The sequence below is a fragment of the Hibiscus syriacus genome, unplaced genomic scaffold, assembly GCF_006381635.1.
Source record: "Hibiscus syriacus cultivar Baekdansim isolate YM2019G1 unplaced genomic scaffold, ASM638163v2 tig00112222_pilon, whole genome shotgun sequence".
NCBI classification, from domain to species: domain Eukaryota; kingdom Viridiplantae; phylum Streptophyta; class Magnoliopsida; order Malvales; family Malvaceae; genus Hibiscus; species Hibiscus syriacus.
In genome coordinates, this window is record NW_024063272.1 from 19,146 (window position 1) to 39,169 (window position 20,024).

Genomic DNA, 20,024 nt, shown 5'->3' on the forward strand with positions numbered 1-20,024 from the left:
CACAGAAAGAAGCTGTAATGATACTTTGGGTACTTGAATGTTTTCACAGAACAATAATCAACACAACATTTACCACCAAATTAATGTGGGCAGCTGAAGGAAGGAATAAGCTGAAGTACCTTCATCTCCAAATCAAACATGTTCCACTACAGCACAAATTCCATGCCAATGAACTGAGATTTAATTTTTCAACTTTGAAATTAAAGAATGGTTACATTAAAATCCGGTCTCTAGCAAAATGCAAGTAAAAGACAATGAAGATAGGGTACCGGATTAAGGACAATACCTGCAGCAACCACCAACCTATCAAGAGCTCAAGACCTTGCCTTCTTCCCTGATGGATCCCATTAGTTTTTTGCTTCTTGTAGACTTTTTTTTTGAATGGCTAGAAGCCATTTCTCAATCCCATTCGGTTTAATGAAATGAAAGCTATGCTTCTCTTGGCTGGATATATTATATCCACCAATTACCAGTTTCAACCGCTATTCGAAACAAAGGATAGAGAAACATTCATGGAGAATCAAATTACATACTGGTCTTGCATCTTAGGCCAAGCATATTTGGTCAAAATAATGATTGGGGTTCTTGATTATAAACTAGAATACAATAGTAGACAACTCTGTTTTATAACACAAAATAAAAAAAAAAGGGCAAGCTAACTTAAATGCAACAAGTATTGCAAAACTCTTCCAAAGTCCAAGAGGAAGTTACAAATTCATAACCATACAGAAACTCTACCCCTACCTTTCGCTCTACGTTTTGCTTTTTGATGAACCACAAGCGACAGAAAATAAATGGATTCTGATTCTTATTAAAGACAAACGAGATCACTATTGGAATGGCCACTCATCAGTTTTAATCTCCAACCCAAAACCACGACATTCCCCAGGGAGTTGCTTAGAAAAGTTCTTTTGCTGCTGCAACAACGGCCTCTGGAGTTAAACCGAATTCCTTGTATATTTTTCCTGCCGGTGCACTTGCCCCGAACCGGTCAATTCCGATCGCCTTCCCCTTGGATCCTACAATCTTCTGCCACCCAAATGTTGATGCAGCCTCGATACTCACCCTAGCTGTAACAAATGATGGCAAAACGCTTTCCTTGTAGGCATCTGATTGCTCCTCAAAGAGCTCCCACGAAACGAAGGAGACAACCCTCACAGTCTTGCCTTCCTTCTTTAGTTCATCGGCAGCTTTGGCAGCAATCTCCAACTCGGAACCAGTTCCAATCAGAATTACATTCGGGTTGTTGCCAGAAGAATTGTCTGAAACGATGTAGCCACCTTTTCAACTCCCTCGATAGAAGTTCCAGGAAGGTTGGGAAGTTTTTGCCTGGAGAGGGCAAGAATAGAGGGTCGCTTCCTGTTCAGAACAGCAACCATGTATGCACCGGCTGTTTCATTTCCATCAGCTGGACGAAGCATCAAAAGGTTAGGCATCGCACGGAAGCTTGCCAAGTGCTCAATCGGCTGGTGGGTGGGTCCATCTTCTCCAAGACCAATGGAATCATGGGTCATAACGTAGATAACTCCTGCTTCACACAAGGCAGAAATCCTAATGGCAGCTCTCATGTAGTCAGTGAAGACAAAGAACGTAGCACAGTAAGGAACGAAGCCTGGGCTGTGAAGGGCAATGCCATTGCAGATGGCTCCCATTCCATGTTCCCTAACACCAAACCTAACATTGCGCTCCTCGGGAGTGTCCTTTTGGAAATCACCATACATTTTTAGCAGGGTCATGTTTGAAGAAGCAAGGTCAGCACTTCCACCAAGAAGACCAGGGAGTACTTTTACAAGGGCATTGAGATTTTGTTGAGAGAGATTTCTGGTAGCATCAGCTGGGCTATCCGGAGTGTATGTCTAAAAATTGTAAACACAAAAGGACACAAAATATAGTTTCTCATTCCAATGTAATCAGACAGTACTAATCCTATATCTAAGAATTAGGCGTCAGATACATTTTAGCATGGACAGTAAATAGTACTCACTGGAAGTGTCTTCTCCCAGCCAGCTGATAGTTCACCAGTGATGATTGACTTAAGTTCTGCAGCTTCCTCTTTGTATTTCTGCTCATATTCAGCAAACTTGGCATTCCATTCAGCTTCAAGAGCAGCACCCTGAGGGACATGATGGCTCCAGTGCCTGCATAAAATGGAAAGAAAGTTTTGAACACATAATCAGATGCATGTATAGAAACCTCAACTGATCTCCTTACCCTTTAACATCTTCAGGTACATGGAAAGGCTCATATGGCCATCCAAGGTTTTTCCTAGTAGCATCAACTTCCTTGGCACCCATGCACTTCCATGTACGCTGTACGAGTTTGCCTTGTTCGGAGACCCATAACCAATGGTGGTTGTCATCTGAAAGGAACAAGGAATTAAAAAGTGACATCTTGTACTACAGAAAGATAACAAAGTTGAGGGCGCAAATATGTAAGAGAGATGCAAGATTTTTCAATTTTCAGCCAAGTCATTTCAATATGATGTAGGCTCATTTAACAAAAGCTTTAGTGGAGAAATATTTACGTAAGAATTATGGAACTTTGAACTTTCACCAGATAAGATTCAAATCAATGATAATAGAAGCATAATTACTTCCAAAAAGGATGTAGGGGAAGGATCTGACCTTGATCAGAGTGGGTTTGTCGTTGACAGCCTTTGCTTCCTTGATTGCAGCTCGAATTTCATCATAGCCAGTGTTTCCATTCTTGACCCAAATAACATGCCACCCTAGCCCCTCGAAACGGGTATCAACATTCTCGGTAAAGGCAATTTCAGTGTCACCATCAATTGAAATGTGGTTGTCATCATAGAAAGCTATAAGCTTCCCAAGCCCCCAGTGTCCAGCAAGTGAACAAGCTTCATTTGAAATACCCTCCATTTGACAACCATCTCCCAAGATACAATATCTAAGAAAACAAACGCCAATATATCACTACGAGATTATTCATGCAAACAATTGAAGGGACCTAGCCAAGTAACCATACGTGTAGTGATCAACAATCTCATTGTCTGGCTTGTTGAACCTAGCGGCCAAGTGTTTCTCACCGAGAGCCAATCCAACAGCATTTGCAATACCTTGACCAAGAGGTCCTGGTAAAAAAGGACACGTTTAAGTATTTTCTTAATTGCTTCATATTTGGAATGAAATTTTTGGGTATGTTTGTTTGCCGTAAAACCAATTACGGAATTGGTTTTCCCCGAAATCCCGTGTTTGTTTTATGCAATTCGTTTTCCGGAAAATGTTTTCCCGTGTTTGTTTCACGTAATTCGTTTTTCGGAAAATGTTTTCCCGTGTTTGTTTCACGTAATTCATTTTCCGGAATGTAATTCATTTTCCTAGTAACAGAATTTCCTTTGTGTTTTATATAAAATGACTTACGTAAGTCATTTTCCGAACTTTTCACTTTAAAGAAAAAATACTCAAAATAATTTTATTTTATAATTTAATATTAATAAAATATTTTAATATCATTTTCATCAAAATATTATTTATTAAAATATTTAAAATATATTTATTAATATTTAAAATAATATAATATTATATTTTTAATATTATATAAAATAATCAATTATATTATAATAATATAATATAAGATATTATATTTTTATTTTAATAATATATAATAATTTTTTTATATATTTAATAATGAATTATATTATGAGAAAATCGCCTCAGTGACCAAAAAAAAGTTATAATATACGATTTTAACCAACTTTTTTTGGATTTACCAAAATGACCAACAAAATCGCAACGCGAAATAAAAATCGCAACGCGATCCCCAGAATCGCAAATCAGTTTCCAGAATCGCAACGCGATTCTTGAAAATCGCGATGCGATAGTACAAATTCGCATTGCGATTTTCCATAATCGCAACGCGAATATGAAAATCGCAACGCGAACACATAAATCGCAACGCGTATCCGTAAATCGCAACGTGTATCCGTAAATCGCAACGCGTATGGGTAAATCGCAATGCGTATCCGTAAATCGCAACGCGTATCCGTAAATCGCAACGATAATCCGTAAATCGCAACGCGTATCCGTAAATCGCAACGATAATCCGTAAATCGCAACGAGAATCTGTAAATCGCAACGATAATCCGTAAATCGCAACGAGAATCTGTAAATCACAACACTGAAATTTTGGGTATATAACACTGAAATCATAAACTAAATCCCTAAATCGCAACTCATTCCATCTCCATCTATCACTCTCTCCGGCGACATCCGTTCCTATATCCAACGACATCCTTCCCCATCCGGCAACAGGTCTTAGTTTCGCATCTCGTTTGTTTAGTTACAACCATGAAATCATCTAATGTTGATCATGTTTGGATAGATTTGTGTTTTGGAGGGTCATGGGAACATTAATGGTGTTTTACAATATATGCCTTTACCCATAAATCTTCAACTAAAATTGTCTTTACAAAAGTTAACTTATGAAACTCTAATGCTACGTGTTTCAAATAAATTGAATTTAGAGCCCCTAAGTGGATTTAGGCTATCTTATCAGAGAAATGGTAAAGTTTATTTGTTAACCGACAATGAAGATGTTGAACGATTCATTGCTTACATTAGTGTTTCACAAGATGATGTTACATTGTATGTTGTTGAACCTAGAAGTAGTATTGTTGGGTCAGTAGCGGGTAGTAATCAACTAAGTTTTTCTCAAAACCCACAACCTTTCTCTAATCCAAATCCCAATCAACTTTCAGCACCAAATTCCGGTTTTCGTATTGACCAGTTAGACGATGATGAGCCAACAGAAAAAATTGTGAGTACTAGTCAGTATTCGAAATTTGGTCTTGGTCAATATCCGGACTTTGATATTGGTCAATACACGGATTTTGATGATGTTTCAGAAGAAGAAACAGACCATGCGTGTAATGATATTGATATTGGTCAATACCCGAATTTTGATGATGAAACAGCCGTTGCCGAAGAATGTAATGTTGATGATAATGAGGAGGAAGTTACGACTGTGAATGAACATGTTGAACATCCATTCTGTAATTCATATAATCCTGAAGAAGAAAAAGAAGAAGAAAAAGTCCCCGAAGAAAGAAAATGCCACGGGCGTATAACTGGAATATGCCAGAATTACTTCAGATACCGGAAGAAGAGTTGATAAAGAAAGCAGTTGATTGTTACACAAAAGTTATTCGTATCAAGAAAGATGATTGTTTTGATACAAAGGAAGACTTGAAGATAGCTTTATATATGAATGTGTGGAAGATGGCTATCAACTAAAAGTTAACAAATCAAGCAAAGATCGTTTCGAAACAAGGTGTATGATTGACAAAAACTGTACGTGGCGTATGATTGCAAAGAGAATAAAAGATTGCAAAATGTTTCAAGTTAGGACTTTTATTGATAAACATACATGTTCAAGAACCCAAGTTTTTCCTCACCATAGACAGGCAAACAAAAAGGTGTTGGGTGGTTTTCTGGCTGAGTTAATGTTTTTGAATGGCAGGGTATATCGGGGACATGAAATTATGACTGACATGAATGCTCGGTTCAAGATTAGTATATCATATTCTCAAGCTTGGAGAGCCAAATGTTATGCCTTGGAATTGTTGAGGGGGTCGCCAGAAGCATCGTTTGCCCAACTGCCGGCTTATTGTCACAATTTAAAGCTGAAAAATCCTGGGTCGGTAACTCATATCAAAACAGATAGAGATGGACGCTTTGAGTTGCTGTTTATCGCCATTGGTGCTACGGTTAGTAAATCAATATAATTTTGTTGACTCATTTTTGTTAGTTACATGCATTTCACATTTAAATGATTATATTTCTTGTGTATATTATTTGTAGATTCGTTCGTTTATTACTTGCATGCGCCCAATTATTATAGTTGACGGAGCACATTTGAAAGGTCGATACCTTGGAGTAAACTTATTAGCAGTAGCCATGGATGCTAACAATGGGATATTGCCAATAGCTTACGGGGTTGGCAAATCTGAAACCTCTGATTCATGGACATGGTTTATGGGGCATCTTAGGGATTGCATAGGTCTTATTAGCAATCTGACAATCATATCCGATAGGGCAAACTCAATTGACAACGCTGTTAGAAGGTGTTTCCCAGCTTTTCATGGACTTTGTGGTGTTCATTTGTATAGAAATCTAAAATCAAGGTCTGCTGGTATAAAAAAGCACAAATGGACATACTGGAAGGCTGTAAAAGCTTATCGGGAAGTGGATTTCAATAAGCATATAAATTGTTTAAGACGTGTTTTGCCTCAGTGTGCTCAAACACTAGAAGATGTCGGGTTTGAAAGATGGTCAAGAGTACATCAACTTGGAGCAAGATATGGTTTCATGACGTCTAATAGTGCAGAATCAATCAACGCTCTAAGTCGTCATTCCCGGAAATTACCCATTACTATGTTAATGGAGTTTTTTCGAGCCTCTATTCAACAGTGGTACTACAAGAAAAGAAACCATGCAGGTATTATTTCTTTGAATTCGTAACTTATCATATTTATATTTTACTAAGTATTGTTTATTTAAATTTACAGGAACATTGGAACATCGTGTTACACCATGGACTGAAAAAAAGATAACGAAACGTGTTGTGAAGTCAACGTCATGGAGAGTTGAACCATGTTCAAACACTTTGTTTCAAGTACTGGATAATAACTTAAATGGGCTAGTCGATCTAAATGCAAAGACGTGTAGTTGTATGAAATGGCAAACATCTGGTTATCCGTGTGACCATGTTATAAAGTTGCTCTTCATTTAAACCAAGATGATTCAAGCGCATACGCTATGGATTGCTACACTACAGAAGTTTATCGACAGACTTATGCCGAGATTGTCTACCCTATTCCACATCCTTCTGAGTGGGACATACCAGATGACTTACAAACAGTTTTGCCACCAGCCATGGACAGAAGGCTACCTGGCCGACCAAAAAGTCACGATCGTATACCGTCTAAGGGTGAAGAGAAGAAGAGATCGACATGTAGTCGGTGCAAGGAAAGTGGTCATACAAGGTTGACATGTGGATCACCAGTGCCATCAAAATCATCTTTTCCTCTACCAAAATATGGATCCTCATCAAAATCCAAAGCTCATATGGTGTGAACTTTGTATTATGTAAACGTTGTTATTCAGTTGTATTATGTAAACGTTTTAACATTTAACATTTTATGTGTATTATGTAAACGTTGCCATCAAAAGCTCATATGCAAACGTTGTATTATGTGGATTTTATGTGTGAACTTTTAACATTTTCAGTTGAATTAATGACTCAGGCCAACCATTTTGACTTAACCAACTCTTGTTATTCAGTTGTTATCACTATTAGGCATGCATTTGACTATCGCAACACGGAAAATACAATCGCAACGCGAAATGAAAATCCCAACATGAAAATCGCAATGCGGAAATGAAAATCGCAACGAGAGAATCGCAATGCGAAATGAAAATCGCAATGCGAAATGAAAATCGCAACGAGAGAATCGCAATGCGAAATGAAAATCGCAATGCGAAATGAAAATCGAACCGACATAATCGCAATGCGAAATTAAAATCGCAATACGAAATGAAAATCGCAATGCGAAATGAAAATCGCAATGCGAAATGAAAATCGCAACGAAAGAATCGCAATGCGAAATGAAAATCGCAATGCGAAATGAAAATCGCAACGAGATAATCGCAATGCGAAATTATAAACGCATTGCGATTTTCATTTCCGCATTGCGATTTTCATTTCGCATTGCGATTCTCTCGTTGCGATTTTCATTTCGCATTGCGATTTTCATTTCGCATTGCGATAGTCATTTTTGCCTTCAACATAATGCAGATTGAAATCAACAAAATAAACCATTACATTTCAATCAATTAAACAAGCACAAATAAGAATTATGTTCGCATCAATTACACAAATCAACTTTTACAAATCATCTTTTACAAATCAATTAAACAATCAAAAATTGAATCAACTTTTACAAATCAATTAAACAATCAAAAAACAATCAATTAAACTATTGAATCAACTTTTGCAGCTCGACATCATTTTCACGCAGTTCACTTCTGAGATTAACCTGCAGAAACCAAACATTTGTTCAAACAACACTTTCTACGCAAATTATTGAATTCTAATTACTTAACCAAACATTTTCATTTATAAGTATATAAACTTACCAATTGTTTATGGACATTTTTATAACGCGGATGCAGGTAGGCAGCGTCTCGTATATATCGATTTAGCCATATAATGCCGAAACCACAAGCCTACTGCATCTTTATCTCTATCGGTGGGAGGTAGATACTTGATGCTTCCCGTCGTCAAACGCTCCAACGCCAAGCATACGAGAGGACCACAATCTCCTCTGGCTCCGCTCGTTTGTTGTGGCGCGGTCTCGTCTCTAATAACTGTAATATTGAGCTTCTTTGGCTTCTTGTTTCCAGAACGAGTCCAATAATTGATCGCATCCAAGAATTTAGCCAAATGAGAGCTCCATCCCTTAATAACATCTCTTAAATCAGCCAATGATATGTAATTTATCATGCTGTCATACACTATTGTCTTAAGGGATGGGAGCTGAAGCTCGACGAGAATCCAATGTTTACGTTCCAAAACAGGGATAAACACCTGCAATCATAAGTAATAATTCATTCATTTGCGCACTTATTTCATAAAACCTTTAAACTCAATCTAAAATAAATACTAACCTTATCGACCTCCCACCATGCAGGATAAAGTTTAGCTTGTCCATTGCCCAAATCAAATGATTCATCTCGTGCATTCTTCAAGTGAACGGCGTGAAAAGACGTCGGCATTATTGTATATCGTATATTTTTATTTTTCTTAAGTTTTCTTATTATTAGAAGACGTGTCACCCACGCATCGATATGCTGTTTTACAAAAAAAGACATATATTAGTGACTTACATAAATTTAAAAAAAAATTAATCAAATTGAAATATAAGAAAAATATAAGACTTACCCCCCCATCGAAATAGCCATTGTCTTCGACCCCTAATAATACGCCCCACCAAGGCCGTTCAAGCAACAAAAGATATCATCGGTGAGCTTGCATATGTCAGTGAAACACCCCTTGCTCCGCTCATGTAGATAAAAATCAACTGCGGTCTTAGCCCAAAGGGTGTTATCCAAAATTGTGTCCGGTAGTTGTTCCCTCTCCTCTTCAGATACCGGTATGGTACTGGCCGGTAACTCATACGAGAGTCAACTCTCATCCATCATGTCCGGAACCGGTGGGGGTTTCTCAATACTTCGATATATTACCCCATGTGAATCGGGCTCTGGAATGGTGGGAGGGACCTCTTCAACGATGACAGTTGCCTCTTGAACGGTGGGAGGGGACTCTCGAGGAATGATATGGGGGGCCTCTTCAACGATAGGAGTGGACTCTTGAGGGATGACAGGCGAGTCGGGCTTCTTCTTGCGGTGTCTTCGCACTATTGGGGTGTACGGAGACTTAATAGCACGTGCACGCTGTCTGATGCGTGAACTCCGTCGTGCAAGCATAACCCGACGTAAAGCATCCACTCTATCGGGCCGCTAAATAATTAAATACAAAAATCAGTAAATAAACAGACATGATATTTAAACAGTGAAAACAAAGACAAATATGTTTCAAACTTGCATTGTATTCACCCAAGTCATTATTCTATCATAGTTCACAAAATGCATCAGATAACAAAGAAAATATGTTTCAAACTAATACCTGAAGTTAGTATTGTCTTTGATTTGTCTATTGGTTGAAGTAATGCAATCCATTCAAGTTTCAATTTGCAGAAGAAGAAATAGTTTACTTTCGCAACACGAAACTTAAAATCGCAACGCGAAACCAAAATCGCAACGCGAAATGAAAATCGCAACGACAGAATCGCAATGCGAAATGAAAATCGCAACGAAAGAATCGCAACGCGAAATGAAAATCGCAATGCGATTTTGGTTTCGCGTTGCGATCTTGTCGTTGCGATTTTGGTTTCGCGTTGCGATTCTGTCGTTGCGATTTTCATTTCGCGTTGCGATTTTGGTTTCGCGTTGCGATTTTAAGTTTCGTGTTGCGAAAGTAAACTATTTCTTCTTCTGCAAATTGAAACTTGAATGGATAAATTTACTTTCAACCAAAAGACAAAACAAAGACAAATACTATTTCACAGTGTTAAAGAATACACAGTTTAGCAGAATTGGCAGCAACCGAACAAATTTACTTTCAACCAAAAGACAAAACAAAGACAAATACTATTTCACAGTGTTAAAGAATACACAGTTTAGCAGAATTGGCAGCAACCGAACAAATTTACTTTCAACCAAAAGACAAAACAAAGACAAATATATTTCACAGTGTTAAAGAATACACAGTTTAGCAGAATTGGCAGCAACCGAACAAATTTACTTTCAACCAAAAGACAAAACAAAGACAAATACTATTTCACAGTGTTAAAGAATACACAGTTTAGCAGAATTGGCAGCAACCGAACAAATTTACTAAGCAATCTAAGTGAAATGGCTAATCTAAGTGAAATTACGAGTAAATTTATCATTAAGTTAAATATGGAAAATCTTAAACTTACCTCGTTGCGTAGAGTATGAACCTCATTCTGCAACGATACTATCATCTCACGTAGAGCGGCAACCTCACCACGTAAAGTTGACACCTCCACACGCCATGCACCATCGTTATCGCGTAGAGTACCGATCTCCTCACGCAAGGCATTGACCTCATCACGTAACTCCCTTGACTCATCCCGTTGAGGTGGAGGTGGAGAACAGGGAGATAGGAGTCGTGGCATCTTTGCCGGTCGCCTATCATGAGGTGATGGTGGAGAAGAGGCTCGATGATGTGACGGGATAGGTGATGCTCTCGTTCTAGAGATGTATAGTCGGGTCGATCGGGTGATGGCTCTAGGTGAGGTGATGGCTCTCGAATTGGAGGAAGTGGATGCTGCTCATCATCCGTGCCATCAAAAAAATTCTGACTAGCTTGCCACCAATCAGTGGCAAGCTCTTCCTCCGTGGGTGTCAGTCTTTGTAATGGAATGTTGGCCTCCTAAAATATAAAAACTCAAACAAAGTTAAACGTCTACTATTAATAACTTGTTTATATATTATATGAAAGTATTTGTGTTAACTTACATTATTTATTGTGGCATATGGTATTAAGTCTTCCCAATCCAACAGAGTTTTCCTCTTCCAGGAAATAGCCCTGGGAATATCATTTGACGTTTTTATTGCATATGTACGCATGCTGGGGAAAGCCTCGAATATCCAAATCTACAAACAATATAATAACAAATTAGTAATTGTTAAATAATTAATTATAATTTTAGAAACATTATATAGAAATTCTTACCTTAAAGGCCCAAACAAAGCCTGACAAAGTGTATTTGGACCCATCGCCCCGCAAACTTTTGCGGTCATCAAAGGCAGACGACAACTTAGTCCAGGTAGCTTTCCATATATACGAACCCCACGGAAACAGATTCCATGCATTCAGGTCCTCTACCAATATTATTAGCTCCCGATGAATAGGTTGTCTGGCCTCTCTGCCTAAAAAGCCGGCATACACAAGTAGTAGAAGGCATACTCGGACAACATCGACGTCTTCCATCCGAGTGAAACCAGCTTTCTTATTAAATAATTTCTTCAGGTCGTCGACATGTAGGTTCGGCTTCTCCATTGACTCATCCGGAAAAACCCGGGATAACCATGATGGGCGGGCGATATGACGAGTGTACCGGCCTACATCATCGTGTCCGAATCGTAGACCAGTGATTAAGCAGAACTCCTTCCGCCCAAAGCAAGTATCGCTGGTGGAAAATGAAACCATATCTCTTCCTCACCACGTTGTATACTGTCGGGTAGATTGATGTCATGGTCTGAAGCCACAAATGGGTCAAATTAGCATCTCCACCCGGATGCTGTACTCTCAGCCATGGCCCGAAGCAGGTTTCCTCAAACAATTGTCTTTGAGCAGGTGAAAGCTTCTTTGCAATTGTAGTGGCCAGGCTGACTTTATTTCTCAAGGTCAATTGAGCCGAAAAAATTTCTACAAAAACAATAAACATACCAAGTTAGATATACCAAAAACTACACTGTGAAGATATACCAAAAACAATAAACATAAAAAGTAGTAGTTTATTCTTTAAACTAAAATTTGCAACACTGTTTTGTCTTTTGGTTGAAATGAAAATCGCAACGAGAGAATCGCAACGCGAGATGACAATCGCAACGAGAGAATCGCAACGCGAAATGAAAATCGCAACGAGAGAATCGCAACGCGAAATGAAAATCGCAATGCGATTTTGGTTTCGCGTTGCGATTCTCTCGTTGCGATTTCCATTTCGCGTTGCGATTCTCTCGTTGCGACAGTCATTCTCTCGTTGCGATTTTCATTTATCTCGTTGCGACTCTTCTGCAAATTGAAACTTGAATGGATTGCATTACTTCAACCAAAAGACAGAACAAAGACAAAGACAAATACTAACTTGAAAATCGCAACGAGAGAATAGCAACGCGAAATGAAAATCGCAACGAGAGAATCGTAACGCGAAATGAAATCTAAGTGAAATGGTTAATCTATTATTGAAATGACCAGTAAACTTATCATCAGTTTCAATATGAAAAACCTACAATAATGCAAACATTTCAAAATAAAAATAATTAAAAAACTAACCCTCGGAGGTTGATTTTCCATTTCTGAATATTGTGAGGGATTTCTGACCGTGAATGGTTGTGAGGGATTTCGCCGGAGATGGGGACGGAAATCTTCGGAGATGGGGACGGATTTCTTCGCCGTAGAGAGTGAGAGATGGAGATGGGACTGAGTTGTGATTTTAGGTTTTAGGTTATGAGTTGCGATTACGGGATTTTGTCTTAATATTCTTTTTGTAATTTGAAAATAAAATACGCGTAGCGATTATAATGGCGCTTTAAATATCGCGTTGCGATTTACGGATACGCGTTGCGATTTTATGTATTATCGTTGCGATTTACGGATACGCGTTGCGATATACGGATACGCATTGCGATTTACCCATACGCGTTGCGATTTACGGATACACGTTGCGATTTACGGATACGCGTTGCGATTTATGTGTTCGCGTTGCGATTTTCATATTCGCGTTGCGATTTTGGAAAATCGCAATGCGAATTTGTACTATCGCATCGCGATTTTCAAGAATCGCGTTGCGATTTTGGAAACTGATTTGCGATTCTGGAAACTGATTTGCGATTCTGGGGATCGCGTTGCGATTTTTATTTCGCGTTGCGATTTTGTTGGTCATTTTGGCAAATCCAAAAAAAGTTGGTTAAAATCGTATATTATAACTTTTTTTTGGTCACTGAGGCGATTTTCTCTTATATTATTTATATATTTAAATAATATTTAGTAAAGATATTTAAAATATACTAATTAATATTTTTAAAATATAATATATAACATTATTACTTTAATAAATAATTAATACAATTTATAATATTTTATTTCACTAAAATATACCAATATTAATATTTTTATTAATAAAATTATAAAAATAATATTTAATAATAAATAAATTATTTTAATATTTTAAAATAATAATATTAAGTTTTATGATAAATAATATATTATTTATTATATTTAATATTTATAATAAATAATTTTTAAAAAACTCTTCAACTAGTGGAAAAAATATTTAAATAACATCATAAAACGTTTTTAAGATGTTTTTCAGAAATATGTAATTCATTTTTTAAAAATGTAATTTATTTTCCAGAATTTAAATTTTAATAATTCAAATTTTAGTAATTCAAATTGCATAAATTCATTTTTCGAGGATAAAAACAATTACAACCACTTAAGCAAAGTAGTCTAACTAACCAGTTGTGACTTCAACTCCAGGTGTTTCAAAGTTCTCGGGATGTCCAGGGGTTTCTGCTTCCCCACTGACGGAAATTTTTCAAATCTTCTTCCTAAAGTATAATCCAATCATTGTAAGATTTTGTCTTATATATATATAATCCAAAATTCAGAGCTCTCAAAATAGAATTTGAAAGAAGCTTACCCCGACACTGTCGTAACCCGCGAGGTGAAGCAGCGCATACTGCAACATGCAACCGTGACCAGCGGACAACACGAAACGGTCACGGTTGAACCAGTAAGGGTTCTTGGGGTTATATCTCATGACTTCATCGTACAAAATGTGACCCATCGGAGCGCAACCCATAGGCAACCCAGGGTGCCCAGAATTCGCCTTCTCCACAGCATCAATAGCCAAGAACCTGATAGTGTTGATCGATTTCTCAACCAAGGAAGTCTCGGCGGCGGTACCGACTGTCTCGACGGCTGCAGCTTGGACTTGGCGTTTCTGGGTGGAGCTCGAGGGAAGGCGTCGACGGGAAGGGGAAGCGCGTGGGATGGTAGATTTTTGAGGCTGGAGAAGGTGGGAAAAGAGAGAGTGGAGAGAGAGCGGCGGTGGTCGGAGGATTGAACCGATCCGTGGGAAGAGATGGAGTGAGAAATGAGGGCTTGAGATAGGGAAGTGGAGGCCATTGTTGATTGAGGTTGTCGAAGGGACCCCTCGTTGTTTGATAATGTAGAGAGAAAGCAAAGAGAGAGGTAACAGCCACCAACTATTATTGATCATCTCGTCTAGACAAACAGACAGAGTGAGCTGACGTTAGATTGGGAGATGGCTTCATCTCCCCCACTAATTGTGGGTAACAATTTCAGATCGGTCTCTCCGCCTCTCATTTCTTTTTCCCGTTTTTTTCTGTTATAGAAAAATAATTATTTTGTAAAGATATTCTCAATAAACAAATAATATTATGCCACGAAAATAAACTTTTTATTATGCATTTTGTTGGAAAAAAATAGTATCAGATTTTTAAAAAAATTGTATTCTTACATTTGCTTTCTTATTATTTTCTTTGATCAATAACTTCTCATTATGGATAATAGTATTTTTTAAATAAAATGGTAGGAATATTATTTCCATTTAAGATTAACAAAATTCCATTCAATTTTTATAAAGTCATCTCTAACGGTAAAACGAGCTTCGTTCCGGGCAGGGTGATTACGGATAATTATTCTTGCTCATGAAGTCATTCGTTTAATGAAGAGAAGAAATGAAGAAAATGATGGGTTACCATAAAAATAGATCTAGAGAAAGCATATGACATACTGGATTTGAACTTTATAAAGAACACTAAGGAGAAGATGGGGCTGCCTAGTAAGATTATACTTGTTATTATGAATTGAATAAGTTCAATGACTATTCAGATTAACTGGAATGGAGAGCTTACCGAACCATTCAAGCCTTCTAGGGGGATTAGACAAGGAGACCCTTTGTCACCATACCTCTTTGTGATCTGCATGGAAAGATTAGCACAAGAGATTAAGTTAGCCGTGGAACAAGGAGGCTGGAAACTTATTAAATTGTCTAAAAATGGTCCTAACATTTTTCACCTTTTCTTTGCATATGATCTTATTCTTTTTGCGGAAGCTGATATTTCCCAAATTGAAGTTATTCAAAATACTCTCAACAGATTCTATTGCAGCTCAGGACAGAAAGTTAATCTGCAAAAATCCAACATTTATTACTCCAACAATGTTGATGCACAAACCAGAAATTATATACCAATAAGCTTAACATCAAGGAGGTGGATAACCTTGGAATATACCTGGGAGTTCCTATGTTACACAATTGGATCAATAAGCACACTTACAACAGTATCATTCAAAGAGTTAAGGACAAGCTCACAGGATGGAAAGCTAAAGCACTATCCCTGGCAGGAAGAATTATGTTCACCAAATCAATTCTTTCTTCAATTCCTGTATACAATATGTAATCAATTTAATCCCCAAAGGAGTGTGTAATGAACTGAAAAGACTTACCAGAAATTTTTTTGGGGAAATACGAATGAGCATAAAGGATTACATCTCGTGAACTGAGATACACTCTGCATACCTATGAAAGGAGGGGGTCAAGGACTTAAGAGAGTAAGAAGTCAAAATGAGGCATTTATTTTTAAAATTGCGTATAAACTCATTAACATAATTGATCTTCTGTGGGTGCAGGTGATGAGGAACAAATACAAAATGAAGGAAATCATACCTGAAGAGCTTAAAAAGGGTGGATCACAACTATGGAATCATATCTGCTCCATATGGCCTATGTTTAAACAAAATTTATGCTGGAACCTTGGCAATGGAAAACAAGTGGAATTCTGGCATGACAAATGGTTAGACAGTAAAGAACACCTATGCAAACTATGCAATCAACCAAGGGAAATACAAAATGACAGATCAAAAGTTAAGGAATGGATTAACCAGAACGATACATGGGACTGGAACAGACTAACAAAGCTACTTCCAGTTCAAGTCATCAATATGCTGAAAGCTACACCACCCCAGTGGAAGAGTAAATTACTGATTCCCCGGGCTGGATCCTCTCGGAAAAAAGGGTGTTCTCGGTGAAATCTGCATACAAATGGATTGCGAATATTAGCAGTATTATGGAAGGAAAACTATGGAGTAGCATTGCTAAACACAGAAACATTCCCAGGGTGAAAACATTCTTATGGCTTATTGAAAGGAATAAAATTCTGACTAATTCGGAAAGGAAGCGCAGACATATGACGATGGATGAGAGCTGCCCTATATGTGGATACGAAATTGAAGACATCAATCACACTCTGAGATTTTTCCCTAAAGCTTTAACTATTTGGGTTGAAGTAATTGATAACAGGAATATGAATCAGTACCTGAGCAAGAATATGGAGGAATGGATTATCGAGAATCTTGAAATGACCCAGTCTCCTACATCAAGAATGAAAAATTGGCCTACCTTCTTCAGCTCCATAATCTGGTATATCTGGAAAAGAATAGATCAGTTTGTGTTTGATTCTGAAACGGTTGAAAGAGAATCAATCATACAACAAGCAGATAGACTTACCCAGGAGATTAATAACTCCGAAATTCTGAATTCTGGAAATAATCGAACTACAAGGAATACACATTATAAATGGAAAAAACCAGAGAATACTATTGTAAAATTAATACTGATGGAACCAGAAATCAAAACAATGGTGATGCGATGTGTGGAGCAGTCGCTAGGGATTACAATGGTAACTGGCTATGGGGATTTGGCAGAAAAATCGGAAGATGTACATTACTGGAAACTGAACTGTGGGGAATACATGAAGGATTAAAAATACATTGGATGAGAGGAGAAATGAAAGTAATTGTGGAATCGGATAGCAAGGAAGCAGTGAACCTTATAAAGAATAGATCTATCGAACACAGACAGTTAACAATCCTTCAACATATTGAGATTCTGCTCAAAAGAAACTGGGTAGTGGAGATTGAGAACGTACCAAGGGAGGCCAACCGCGCCGTTGATTTCATTGCCAAGCAAATGAAAAAAAACAATAGGAGGAAACTAAATTTCTGCGTATTTGCCCTAAGGAAGCTGAAGAGATTATTCTAGCTGATAAAACGGGCACCTAAGAGGCCCATTATCCTGTACTCAACTAAAAAAAAGTATGGCATTAAAAAAATTATAAACTCTCATTTTTCTAAGTTATACTCTATAATTCATATTTTCAATCACTCAATCATTTTAGTCCACTTTTAATCGAATTTAAACCAAATGTTTCATTATCACTATAGAATATACATGTAACTTCAATTTTTATTGATAAGAATGATTTTATTCATTTTTGTAATTTAGTCTTATTTTATTCAATTTGGTCTTCTTATTGACTTTTTTATAAAAACAAATCACATCATTTTTTACTCTTTTATCCTCCCATCAATAATTTATCCTAAAAAACTTTCTTATTTAAAAATAGCATTATACATATTTTAATTAGAAGTTATTTGATTTAAATAATATTATAAACCTTACTTATACATATGAAAAAGGGAGAAATTATTTTATGGTCCCTTCTCACAAAACATTTTATGAGCTCTTTCCACCACGTCATTTATGATCCCTATCAATTAAAAATATTTGCATCATCAATTTATTTCCGTGCCATTTATATATTAATGTTATATTTTTCAAATCATCCTATTTTCCAATAATACAAAATAAAACTAAATCCTGGGGTTTATTTTTATTCTTAATCGCATTACGTTCTCTTCTCTAATAGCACATATTAATATTGATAAACATTTTTAGTTATTGTAAAATTTAATTGATTTTTCTGTCCAAAAAGTGGTTGGATTTTAGTGAGACCGAGAATCAATCTCACATGTATAAGTAAATCCAATCACTTAAGTGATTGGATAATCAGTTTCACAAAGACCATCGAGATATGTTGGGTACTTGATGTTAAGCTTTGGGATGTGCATGAGGAATTGCGTATTGCATGGAATATGAACTATTTCAAGATTATTATTGAGTCGGATAGCAAGGAGAACATTGTTGCGACTAATGGTGATCCATAGGTGAGAGGTGCCTCACTGATGCTCTCCTTGACTGAAATTTATCGTTTCATTTTGTACCTCGCCTGTGTAACAAAATGGTAGATGGTTTGGCTAAGATGGCGTGAAATTTCCCTTTTGATGTTGATAAGTTTCTATTGATGTTCTCTTGAATGATGAAAATAGAACGAGAAGCTAACCGGTTGCAGACGTGATGATAATAGTACGAGATGTGCACGTGATTGATGTAGTTGCTGTTAACTCACGTTAGAAGCTGGTCCTGCTTATTTCTTTATATTAAAAACTGTAAGTGATCAAAGAATAATAAGAAAAAGCATAACACGGAGAGATCAAAGATTTGCATGGTGATGGTAATTACTCGCTTAACATGAATTCCAGAAACATAAACTCACCTCTAATGACACTTTCACTGTAATACCCCAAAATTTTAGTTAATAATGTAAATTTTGAAAGTTTAGTGGCCAAAGTATAAAGTTTTGAAAAGTTCAAGGGCAAAAAGGTAATTTGTAAAAGTTTAGGGACCAAAAGTATAATTTTAAAAAGTTTTATATTTTGGCCCTATAAATGAATAGTTCACCCCAAGAATGATGTTTTGGTGGGAATCTGATTTTTTATCCGAAATTTGTGTTAAAAGTTATAAAGTTTTAAAGTTCAATAAAAATTTGATAAATCGAATCAAATAGAAATTTTGAAAAAATTGAATAGAAATTTTGAGAAAAGCGAACGATACTGAATTAAGCTTAGAAATATTATTTCCACAATTTAAAATGATGGAAAATAATATGAAGAATTGAATTTGAGAATTTATTTCCATGTTCATTTTGGATCGTGGGATGAAAATGGCAAGATTGAAATTTTTGGAAAAGTGCTTGGGCAAAGTTGTAAAGGGCATAATAATTTGCTCATGTTTGACTTGGGGAAGATGATAAGTAACATGTGGATTGATATGGATGTAACTATCAAGTTTCATTAATGGTAAAATTGTCATTTCCCATTAAATGAATTTTAAATTCATTTAATCTTATAAATAACAAATGTACATGAAATTAATGTAGAAATTTCATGAAAAATTCATCTTCAAAATCAGCCATGAATGAGAGCTTCATTCAAGGTAAGAGAAAAGTTTATTTTCCATTTTTGAGCAATTTCCTTTGGTTTTTGGATTAAAGCGTGAAATAGAAACTTGTTCTATTCGAAGAACTCTATCATTTGGTACCATTATTGCATGCTAGTCTTGCTTGAATGTTAAGTTCCCAAATTTTAGGGTTTATGAACATGTTAGACTTTTATGAATTGATGATGGATTTTGCGGTTATTGATGTTGTAGAATCATTTCCAAACTTGATTGATGGTTAAAATCACCTATACATGTGTATATATGTTTTGGCCTAAACCATGGATTTGGGAAAGCTTGTGATTTCATGAAATTAAGTTAGGGGTTTAATTGTAGAGGTTTTGAAATGATGAATAGAGTTTGGTTTGATGTTTAAATCAAGTGAAAATCAAGGAGATTGAACCCTATATGTTTCAACCCTAAGGGAATTACTTGGGAAAATTTGTGAAAAATTCCCTAAGCTTAGAAATGATATTCGGAAGGTTCTACA

General features: G+C 36.6%; 1 pseudogene; it reads right to left on the bottom strand.

Moving 5' to 3' along the window:
• Positions 1-882: 882 nt before the first annotated feature.
• Positions 883-14,544, bottom strand: LOC120175979 (annotated as a pseudogene).
• Positions 14,545-20,024: the final 5,480 nt, after the last annotated feature.